At 50.3% G+C, this 11,294-nt stretch overlaps 1 long non-coding RNA gene across 4 annotated transcripts in view; it reads right to left on the bottom strand.

Annotated features, from left to right (window-relative positions):
* The window catches only part of LOC138761476 (uncharacterized), an 81,612-nt gene that overhangs the window by 61,395 nt on the left and 8,923 nt on the right, over nt 1–11,294 (bottom strand). For 2 of the 4 annotated variants that reach the window (XR_011356339.1, XR_011356340.1), the window contains exons 2-3: nt 6,727–6,928; nt 5,817–6,115 (exon numbers count right to left, since the gene is read on the bottom strand). This is a non-coding gene — a long non-coding RNA (uncharacterized lncRNA). Of the gene's footprint in view, nt 1–5,816; nt 6,116–6,726; nt 6,929–11,294 lie in introns of those variants that run through there. The other 2 variants (XR_011356342.1, XR_011356341.1) reach the window with 1 other exon arrangement.

Below are 11,294 nucleotides of genomic sequence, written 5' to 3'. Positions count from 1 at the left end.
TTCACCTCTGTGGTGTGCTATTAGCCAGAATCAGACACACAAAAGATAAAGATTGTACAACAGGCTTTAATCCACAAAGACTTCCACAGAGCCAGGCTGGCTGTAGCTGCAGTAACTCTGAGTGAGCTTCGGGAGCCGGTGCAGGCTTATATCCTGGAGGGTGATTGACATCCGACCGGGTGGGGCTTGATCCATTCGGGCTGACTGATTGACAGCCGGCCAGGTGTTGTCCCGTCCCCTTACACTCCTGCAGGTACAAGTGTTTCCCCCTGCAGTAGGCTGGTGGTGTACCACCACATTCACCCTCTTCTTTAAAATTGTCCCAGGTGGGAGGGGGAGGGGACAGTAACAAGGAATTGTATCCACTATACACATACAATATTTACAGGTTGAGATGGTCCAGCGGCCGCCGGGGTGTCTGTGACCGTCGTAGGACTGGCTCCTGGTCAGAGCAGAAGTGGGGGATCTAGCGGCAGGGGTCTGTGCGACTGGTGTGGTGCCATGCGGAGGGGTGGCCGGGGGGACTGTGGTCGACATATGAGGGTCGTATTGGATGGGTTGGGGGACAGGTTAGTTTCCCAGGGTTGAAGTGGGCCCCTGGTGGTCAAAGAGGCCCTGCGTGCCCCATAACTGCCTGGGGACGGGGATATATGCCCAGTCAGTGTCGTCCTGGGCTGGAGGATAGCGTGGTGTGGTGGGTGCTCCTGCTGGTGCCATGTCCCTGGTTGAGACAGTGTCCTCCCTGCCACTGCCGAACCTAACATAGGCATAGTTGTGGTTCGCATGTAGGAGGAAGACCTGCTCGATCAGGGCTTCGGCCTTGTGTGTCCATAAGTGCTTACGCAGAAGCACCAGTCCTGGGGATGTGAGCCATGCTGGAAGGGACATTCCAGTCGCCAACTTTCTGGGGAATGAGAATAGACGTTTGTGTGGGGTCTTGTTGGTAGTTGAACACAGCAGCGACCGAATGGCATTGGAGCGCCTCGGGCAGGACGTCTGCCAGTACTCAACAGCACACCCTTTTGACCTGAGAGCCAGGAGGACTGCCTTCCAGACCACCCCATTTTTGCATTCCACTTACCCATTGCCTCTTGGGTTATAGCTCATTGTGCGACTCGTCATGATGCCCCTCGCCGTCAGATACTGGCGCAGCTCGACACTCATGAAACTAGACACCCGGTCGCTGTGGATGATAGTGGGTAACCAAATATGGTTAAGATCTGCCCCAAGCCCTGATGATGGTGGCCGTGGAGGTGTCCAGGCAAGGGATAGCGAAAGGGAAGCGTGAGTACTCATCCACTACCGTGAGGAAGTAGATGGAAGACAGGGGCGAAGACGCTCGAAAGGCCGAGTAACCTTTACAACATGGCCCGGGGGGGTGGGGGGGGAAGAAATGGGGTTTACACTCTGCGCGCAGACCCAACAGTCCTCGGTCATGTCCTTGATGTCCCTGATGATGTACGGCAGGTTCCAGGACTTAATGAAGTGGTACAACCTGGTGACACCCAGATGGCAGCAGGACCCACGCAATGCCTGCAGCCTGTCGTCATGCATAGATGTGCAGGTGCAAGAGAGGGCACCGGGGGAGTCGATAAACTTCCCAGGGCGGTATTGGATGTCGTAGCTGTAGTTTGCCAACTCGACTCTCCTGTGCAGGATCTTGTCGTTCTTGATCTTGCTCTTGTGGGTAGTGTTAAACATGAACGTCACGGCCCACTGGTCCGTGAGGAGGGTGAATCTCCTGCCGGCCAGGTAGTGGTGCCAGTGGCAGACCACTTCCACAATCGCCTGGGCGTCCTTTTCAATGGCGGAATGCCCTAGCTCAGAGCCGTGGTGGGTCCTGGAGAAGAAAGTGACAGGGCACCGCTCTTGGTTGAGGATAGCGGCGAGGGCTACCTTGGAGGCATCGCTCTCCACCTGGAAGGGGAAGTCCTCATCCACAACCTGCATTGTGGCATCCACGATGTCTTGCCTGATGCGAATGAAGGCTGCCTGCGCCTTGGGTGGGAGGGGAAAAGTTGCAGCTTGGGCCAGTGGGCGGACTTTGTCCGAGAAGCGAGGGACCCACTGTGAGTAATAAGAGAATAGGCCCAGGCACCTGCGGAGGGCCTTCAGCATGGGGGGGGGGGGGGGGGGGGGAAAGAAGTAGCTCCATTAATGGGTGCATCCTTTCTGGATGTGGACCAACAACCCCATGGGCCATGATATACCCCAAGATGTTGAGGCGGGTGGTGCTAAACACACACTTCTCCTTGTTGTAAGTGAGGTTCAGCTCCCCGGCCATCTGGAGGAATTTCTCCAGGTTAGCATTGTGGTCCTGCTGGTCACGGCCGCAGATAGTGACCTTATCCAGACACGGGAACATCGCCTTCAGCTTGTGCCGGTCATCCATGTGATCCATCTCCCACTGGCAAATGGAGACCCTGTTCGTGACCCCAAAGGGAACTCGGCGGAACTGGTACAGGCACCCGTCTGCCTCAAAGGCGGTGTAGGGCTTGTCCTTTGGGTGGATGGGGATTTGGTGATACGCCGATCTCAGATCAATCGTGGAGAAAACCCGGTAGCGGGCTATCTCGTTGACCATGTCGGTGATCCTCGGCAGGGGATAGGCGTCCGGCTGGGTGTACCAGTTAATGGTCTGGCTGTAATCCACGACCATCCTCGGCTTACTTTTTGACCTCCAGGACTTGGGCTCTCCAAGGGCTGTTACTGGGCTCTACGACACCTTCCGCCAGGAGTCACCGCACCTCCGCCTTGATGAAGTCTCTGATTGCGCCACAATAGCACCTACGTCTGGCAGCGATCGGCTTGCAGCCTAACGCAAGATGTGGAAAAGTTCCGGTGGAGTGATGCGCAGGGGGAGAGGCTGCAGGTTGGCCGGGGCTGGTAGGTTAGCGTGCTGTGTAACAGGATTGGAAGTTGGGACCCCCCCCCCCAAAGGCAAGGGTGATACTCTGCAGGTGGCACTGGAAATCTAGGCCCGGGAGGACTGGGGCACAGAGTTTGGGCATGACCAGGACCCTGAACCCTGTGTAAGTCTCCCCTCCCACAGTTATATCGGCCGAGCAGTGCCCAAGGGTACCAACAGTCTAATCCTTGGCGACGAGAGCGATCGAGCAGGTGGTGGGGTGGACTTTTAATCTCAGGGAGTGGGCCACGCTTGGGTGAATGAAGCTTAGTGCTGCCACTGTCCAACAGGCACTTCGTTACCTGCCCATTGACTTGTACGTCCATCATAGAGCGCCCGAGGTCATGAGGGATGTCCCTGGTCAGTGTGGTGGCGGCCAGGACCATCTTGGAGTCAGAGCCATCATTCTCTGGTTGTGCACAGCGATTTATGGCATCTGGAGGTGTGGGGAGTGTCGGTAGGGCAACCTGGTCATCGCCCGTGTTGAACATGTTGACATCGGTCGTAGGGTGCAGCGTGCAGCAGTCATTGGCACCTGGAGGCATGGGGAGCGTCGGTAGGGTGGCCTGATCACTGTCTGTGTTCACCACGTCGTTCTCAACGTTGTCGGGGGCCCTCTATGTCAGCCGCTGCCTGGCTCAAGATGGCGGTGGCATATGGGGGCCTGCTGCATGGCTGGCCTCCTTCCCCAGCCGCGTTCTTTGCACTGGAAGTGACATCATCGCGCCGGTGGCAGTAACGTCATTACGTCAGCCAGAAGTGACATCACGCCATGAGCCGGATGTGAAGTCACTGTAGTTCTCGGCGAGCGATGCTGGAGAGGGCGGGGGCTGGTCCAGGTGCTCAGGGCACACGCTGTGACAGTTGCTGGTAGTCTGGATGTTGCACCATCGAAGTTGGGGTAGGCGGAAGTCGTAGCGGGGACAATGGCACCGCCCGGCTTTCGGGGGAGGGGGGGGGTCATAGAGGGCCGCTGAGCTGCCGGCTGGTTTTGAGAGGCACACTTTAGCAAAATGGCCTTTCTTGCAGCATCAGGAACAATACTGGTTCCTAGCCTGGCAGTTTTGGCGCAATCGTCGGTCTGACCCACACCAGGACCCACTGGGGCTGCAGCTGCAGTGTGAGAGAGCCATGAGGGAGCCTGGGGGAGCTTGGAATCGAAGGCTTCGATGAGCAGGGCTGCCGCTTCCAGGGTTTGGACCACCTCCACTGTCTTGGTTAGGGCGTAGATATTGTCTTCCAGAAGCTTCTGCAGATGGCCCTCGAGCGTAGCCCTCGGATGAAGGCATCCCAGATCAGCCTCTCGACCTCCTCTGCACCTACCCCGGGTTCAGCCAGACACGGTCGGGCCAACTCTCGCAGGTGTCCCAGGTAAAACTCAGCTGTCTCCCCGGGTTGCTGGGCTTTGGTGTTGAGGAGGTACCTTGCACAGACCGCATTCATGGGTGGCTTGTACAAGTTCTCGAGAGTGTCCATTGTGCTCTTGTACGTGGAGCAGCCTTTGGTTGCCTGGAAGGTGTGGGAACCCAGCTTTGACTGGAGTAGGACCAATCTCTTCTGATCTGAGTCCAGGATGCCGCCTTTGTGTGCCTCGATGATTGCCTCGACCGCGTGCTGCCAGATCTTGAAGCATGTCTGGGCTTCTGGGTGGCGTGGGTCAACTTTGAGGCTCGCTGTGCTCAGGAGCTTTTCCATGGCAGCCATGGGAAAATTTTGTGGATTAAATTGTGGTGCGCTGTTAGCCAGAATCAGACACACACAAGGTAAAGACTGTACAACAGGCTTTAATCCACAAAGACTTCCACAGAGCCTGGCTGTATCTGCAGCGACTCTGAGTGACCTTTGGGAGGCTGGTACAGGGTTATATCCTGGAGGGTGATTGACACTCGACCGGTGGGGCTTGATCCCTTCAGGCCAACTGATTGACAGCTGGCCAGGTGTTGTCCTGTCCCCTTACATTCCTGCAGGTACAGAGGTTGCACCCTGCAGTAGGCCGGTGGTGTACCACCAGAACCTCTTTCTAAACTATCCTCTCTCTTCAGTGGATTCATATGGGCGGGGATTCTACTTCTTCACCTACTCATTTAACAGGGAGCTCTCCAACCTCACTCCACTTCGACTGCCGCCACTTTCTCCTCCCAATCAGTGCAAACTTCCATAGAATGAAGTCAATATGACAACGGATGATTATCCCGCGCAACGTATCCCATTCGAGTTGCAAGGGAAGTAGAGTTCAGAACTAGGGACCATTGTCTCAGTGCAAGGGGATCAGATATTTAGGAGCAGGGTCAGGAGGAGCCTTTTATCATTTACTAGATTATCGATCTTTGGAGTGCTCAACTCCAAAGGGATATGGATGCTCGATCATCAAGATGAGTAGGGTTTTGAAAAATGAGAGAAATCAATGAGTCTGTGGAGCTGGTAGCACGTGGAGGCAGGCTTCTGATGAATAGAAGAGCCATGTTAAAAGAAAGTTATTTTTAGATCAACACTGATCTCTGCGTGACATATTGGCAGAAGACCAATTTCTAGAGAGCAAGTAGTTTGCAGAGGTTAGGCGTGACATCAGAAGCCTCGGCAAAGTTCTGCTGATGCGCGCCGACTGGCTGCCTCACAGCCTGATGTGGGGGCACCAAGATCTCGGAGAGGCAAGCCCTGCAAAAAGTGAGTGGGTACAGACCAGCACAAAACCCTCCCCACCGTCGGGAACAACTAAGGGTAGCGCTGCTGTCGGAGGGCAGCAGCAATAATCAAGGACCCGCACCACCCTGCACATGCTCTGTTCTTGCTGCTGCCATCAGGAGAGAGCTATAGGCACCACAAGACCAGGTTCAGGAACAGCTGCTCCCCCTCCACCATCAGACTCCGCAATGACAAACTCAATCAGGGACTCATTTAAGGACTCTGACATGTGCACCTTATTTATTGCAAAATATTGTTTTTTTTTCCCCTGTATTTGCATAATTAGTTTACAATTCTCTTTTTTGCACACCCATCTTTTTCTTGTAGATAGTTTGCACTACTGATAAATAGAAATTCTGTCCGGCCCACAGGAAAAAGTATCTCAGGGTTGTACGTGATGATACGTACATATTTGGACAATAAATCTGAACTTTGCACTTTGAAACACAGGTTTGGAGCCATTAATTGAAAGTCATTGGTGTTAAAACTTGATCTCCCGGTCGGCTTTGATGGATGCCACCGTTCCTGAAGCCAAAAAGTTTAAATATGACTGTATTTGATGGTGATCTTTTTCTTTCTTTTGTAGGTGAGGAAGTGGAGGGAGGGTATTAGTGGGGTCGGGTAGGATGGGGGGGGGGGGGGGGGGTTATATAAATAACTAATCACATTATGTTTGTATCAATATATTGTAACTAATACAATGTGACTTTAAATTTTAAATAAAATATTTTAAAAAAAGAAACACAGGCATGTTTACCCACAATAACATTGACAGTATCAGCTTGTACCCTAGTGATTAATCCACCCCTTCTGGTAGCACGTGGATCCCACACGTGGAAGGTGTGTGTTACTCCACACGGCAGATTTTGATCATTTTAGAAAAACGTAATATTCCCCAAATTACTGGATGCCAGTCTCACAAAGACCACAGGTCAATGCATTCCAGGTTAAGAGAAACCTCAAATATGTTGGAAGGCATAGAATTGCCAATGTCACTGTGTGAACCATATTTTACTTGAAATCCCCCTCCCCGCCCACACCCACCTCCGCCCCACCACCCCCCCCCCCCCTCTGTTGCCTTCCCTTCTCGGTCTTTCCGTTCCGTTTCCTTTCACACAGACGCGATAACTCCTTACCTGGTCCCTCATCATCTCTGATTAACACCGCTTGTTGGTCTGGATCCCTCTCCCAGCCAATGTTGCCTGAGACGTCCCGAGGTTTCCTGGCTCATGGCTGGTTCCTTGAAGGAGGGCTCAGGCCCAAAACATCAGCGACGGCTGTCTGTCCTGAAAAGGCTGGCTGAGTTCCTCCAGCATTTCAGCAGGTTTTTTTTTTAACCTCGAGGAGACACAGAATCACGTTTTAAATTACATTAAAACAATCAAGATCAAAATATCCCACAGCATCTGGCTCCATCAGTTAACAGTCATTACAATGCTCCTGCTTTATTTCCCCAGATTTATGAACAAAATCCCAATGCTGCTGGGAGAGTCAATAATTATACCCCATTGCTAATTCCCTGAAGATGATAACAAGGCACCTTCTTGTCCAACAGCAAATCATCTATTGAAGCCCGTCCCCTCCCTGCACTCACCAAGTTTCGCTGTTTAGACCTAGCTTTGACCTGTTTCCCAACTTAGAACCAGTGTGTAATTTGTGAACTTTGGAGATGGTGTTGTTGCCACACTTTGAAGGAATTGTTGAAGACCCTTAGTTCATTCTTTTTTTTTTTTTAAATCAAATGGGGAAAAAATATCCAGATGCCACAGAACCTGGGAGCCCTCGGGCAGGACATCCTGAAGGTCAACCTGGGAGGCTGAGATGGTGGTGAAGGCAGCAAATGCAAGGCTGGCATTCAATTCCAGAGGAATAGAATAGAGGAACAGGGATATGATATGGTGCCTCTGGTAAGATCTCACTTGGAGACTAGTGAGCAGTTTTGGGCTCTTCGTTGAAGAAAGGATTTGGACTGTGTCCAAAGGAGGTTCATTTGGACCATTTGGGAATGAAAGTTGTCACAGCTCTTGGCCTGTACCCGTTGGGATTTAGGAGAATGATAGTGGGGGAGGGGGGAGATCTCACTGAAACATTTTTGAATGTTTTATTTTTCTTTAAATGTAATTCTCTATTGTATTCATGTTATAAAATTTTAAATAAAGTCTTAAAAAAAAACATTTTTGAATGTTGCAAGGCGTGGACAGAGTAGATGGATAAAGGGTGTTTCTGCACAGTGGGAGAATCGAGGACGAGAGAGCACACAACTTCAGGATCGAAGGGTATCCACTTAGAACAGAGATGGGTCAGAATTTCTGTAGCCAGGTGGTGGCAAATCTGTGGAATTGGTTGCCAGAGGCAATTGTGGAAGCCAGGTCATTGAGTGCATTTCAGGTAGAGATGAACAGGTTATTGATTAGTCAGGGCCATCAAAGGTTATGAGCAGTGGAGCTGAGTGGGGAAATGGATCAGCTCACGATTGAATAGCAGGGCAGACTTGATGGGTGGAATGGCCTACTTCTGCTCCCAAAGTCTTAATCCTGCAGTGAATTTCCCAGTTCCAAAGGGGGTCCACAACCTGGAATCTTAACTCAGTTTCTCTTTTCACAGATGTTGCCCAACCCATTCAGCATTTCTACATTTGTGATTCGTTGATCAGCGGAGGCTGTCATTGGGAGTAGTCATTCCAGTGATGGTGAACAGCACTGCAGGCTAATGAGTGGGCTGCTTTATCACGCATGGCCAGGCTTCTTTCACGTCAACTCAAGTGGACTCAAACTTGAGCATATCGAAGGTAGAGGCAATGACTCATTCACAGCAAGTTACACACCTTTGGAACAGAGCCCCAGTTTGGGCCTATAGCTTCCTACTAGAAGAAAACACTGTCCATAAAATGGATTCATTTCTGAAAGTGACCCATAATGGCTACTTCCATTAAAGCAATCCCAACCTCCACCTATTCCCAGGCATTGTACTTAAAAAAAATTTAGACACACAGCACGGTAATAGAGGCCATTTCAGCTCACAAGCCCATGCCGCCCGATTAACCTACACCCTCCAGTATGTTTTGAACAATGGGAGGAGTGCTGAAATGCTGGAGGAACTCCGTCGGTCTTCTTGGCATCGATGGGAGGCAAAGATACATTGCCAGTGTTTCTGGCCTGATCCCTTTCTCCTCACTACAATCACAGTGTCTGCAGCTGATTGTGTTTCAAACGTTGGGAGGAAACTGGAGCCCCCCACGTAGACATGGGGAAAATGTACCAACTCCTTACAGACAGCGCGGAGTTGGAACCCCGGTCCCAATCAATGGCGCTGTAACAGCATCATGTTAACTGCTACACCAACCGTGCTGCCCTGCAAAAGATGGTTTTTACCCCCCATTTCTTCCATAAACTTGAATAGAAAGCAGAGGCAGCGCCATCTAAAGGTCTTTTCCATCCACTCCATCGTGCTAAAGCTGAAGTTTGTGGAATCTCTCCAAACCACTTTGAGGGTTTAAGTCTTAAAACACCCAACCCCAACCAACCAATTTTTCCTTGCAACCGTGTCTGCTTGTCCCGCATCGGACTTGTCAGCCACAAACGAGCCTGCAGCTGACGTGGACATTACCCCTCCATAAATCTTCGTCCACGAAGCCAAGCCAAAGAAGATCTGCCCTATAAAGTATAAGCATCTCAGCTGCCTCCGATTTCAAACAGGCCTCAATCAGACCAGTGCCCAAAAGTGTAGTAAACTGCTTTAATGACTATTGACCAGTTGCACTTACATCAACAGTGATGAAGTGTTTTGAAAGGCTGGCTTTGAAGCATCTCAGCTCTGTCTGAGCAGTCACATGGATATGTTCCAGTTCGCTTATCGTAGCAACAGGATGCCAATCCACTGGCTCTACACAAAGCCCTGGAGCACCTGGACAGCAAAGGTACATACATCAAGGTGCACTTTATTGACTACAGTTCAGCATTTAACCCCTCAAAACTGATCAGCAAACTCCAAGACTTTGGACTCAACACCCCACTAAGTAATTGCATCCTGGATTCCTCACCTCCAGTCAGGAACTTCTCCGCCACAATCCCCATCAGTACCAGAGAACCATAGGGCTGTGTCCTTAGTCCCCTGCTCTACTCACTTTACACTGACAACTGTATGGCTCGGTGCGACAACAACCCCATCTACAAACTTGCCAACGATACCACGGTCGTGGGTTGTCTCAAGGATGGGGATGAGTCAGCAGACAGGAGGGAGATTGACAACTTGGCTGAATGGAGCCCCAACAACAACCTCATACTCAATGTCACCAAAACTAGGAGCTGATTGTTGACTTCAGGAAACGAAAGCCAGAGGTATACAATCCAGTGGTCATTGGGGGATCAGAGGTGGAGAGGGTGAGCACATTTAAGTTCTTGGGAGACACCATCTCGTAGGATCTTTCCTGGACCTAACACACCAATAACATAATGAAGAAAGCACGTCAGCGCCTCTGCTTCCTCAGGAGTTTGCAGAGGTTTGGTATAGCACCAGAAACCCTGGCAAATTTCTACAGATGTGTTGAAAAGTGTGCTGCCCGGCTGCATCATGCTCTGGTATGGGAACATCAATACCTCTAAGCATAAAGCCCTGCAAAAGGTAGTGGACACAGCCCAGGCCATCACAGGCAATGCCCTCCCTATTATGCTGCTGCCGTATGGCAGCAGGAATCATCAAAGACCCACACCAACCAGCTCATGCTCTGTTCTTGCTGCTGCCATCAGGAAAGAGGTATCGGTGCCACAAGACTCGCACCCCCAGGTTCAGGAACAGCTGCTACACCTCCCTCATCAGACTCCTCAACAAACTCAATCAGGGATTCGTTTAAGGACACTTACTTGTGCACTTTCTTTTTCATTTTCTCTGTCTTGCACAGTAAGCTTATTTTCATTTCTTTATTTGTTTACATGTGCACGTTGTGTACATTTTTTTTGCACTACCAATAAGTGGGAATTCTGCTTCGCCCACAGGAAAAGGAATCTCAGGGTTTATATGTGCTGTCATGTATGTACACTGACAATAAATCTAACATCAGAAATTGCTTTGTGTTCGTGGGAAGGGAATATCTCCATGAAGGCAAGATCTTCAACGTTTTTCCTCTCGCTCACATGAAGGGTAGTTAATACCGCTCTATTCCCACCGTCTCTCTATCCCTCCCCCAGCTTCTTTGCAATATAAATCTCGTTTATTTTTCTCCCTTTTCCACTTCTAACATTGATGATAATTTGCAGCATCTCCAGTTAGATTTTTATTCGTCAGCTCCTGGCTAGAGGCTCGATGCTGTCCAACTCTGCCAATGCCTCAACCACTGATGCATGAATACAGGTTGTTCAGAAGTTGCTTCGAGAACAGGGCTCATGAGAAAGAGGACCTCAGTGATGTATGGCTGGAAAACTACAGCTGAGGAGAACCTTCTGCTGTGCCTGGAACTCTAAGGATTGCCAGATTAATGTTATGTTTATTGTCCTCTGATTGCACAAGTACAACCTGATGAAACAGCATTCTCCAGCCCTCGGTGCAAAACATGCAGTCACACAACCAGATTTTATCAGTAGAAATAAATATTGTTTGGTACAAATGAGTCTCAAATGTTCAGTGTGAGCAGTTCCTTTGTTCTTTTAAAAATATTTTTGTTTAGTTCAATAATCTCATATACATGTTGCATTAATAGAACAGGAGGAAA

The sequence above is a fragment of the Narcine bancroftii genome, chromosome 4 (genome assembly GCF_036971445.1).
Source record: "Narcine bancroftii isolate sNarBan1 chromosome 4, sNarBan1.hap1, whole genome shotgun sequence".
NCBI lineage: Eukaryota > Metazoa > Chordata > Chondrichthyes > Torpediniformes > Narcinidae > Narcine > Narcine bancroftii.
The sequence above is the reverse complement of the archived record's forward strand: the minus strand, read 5'-3'. Positions and strand labels throughout refer to the sequence as shown.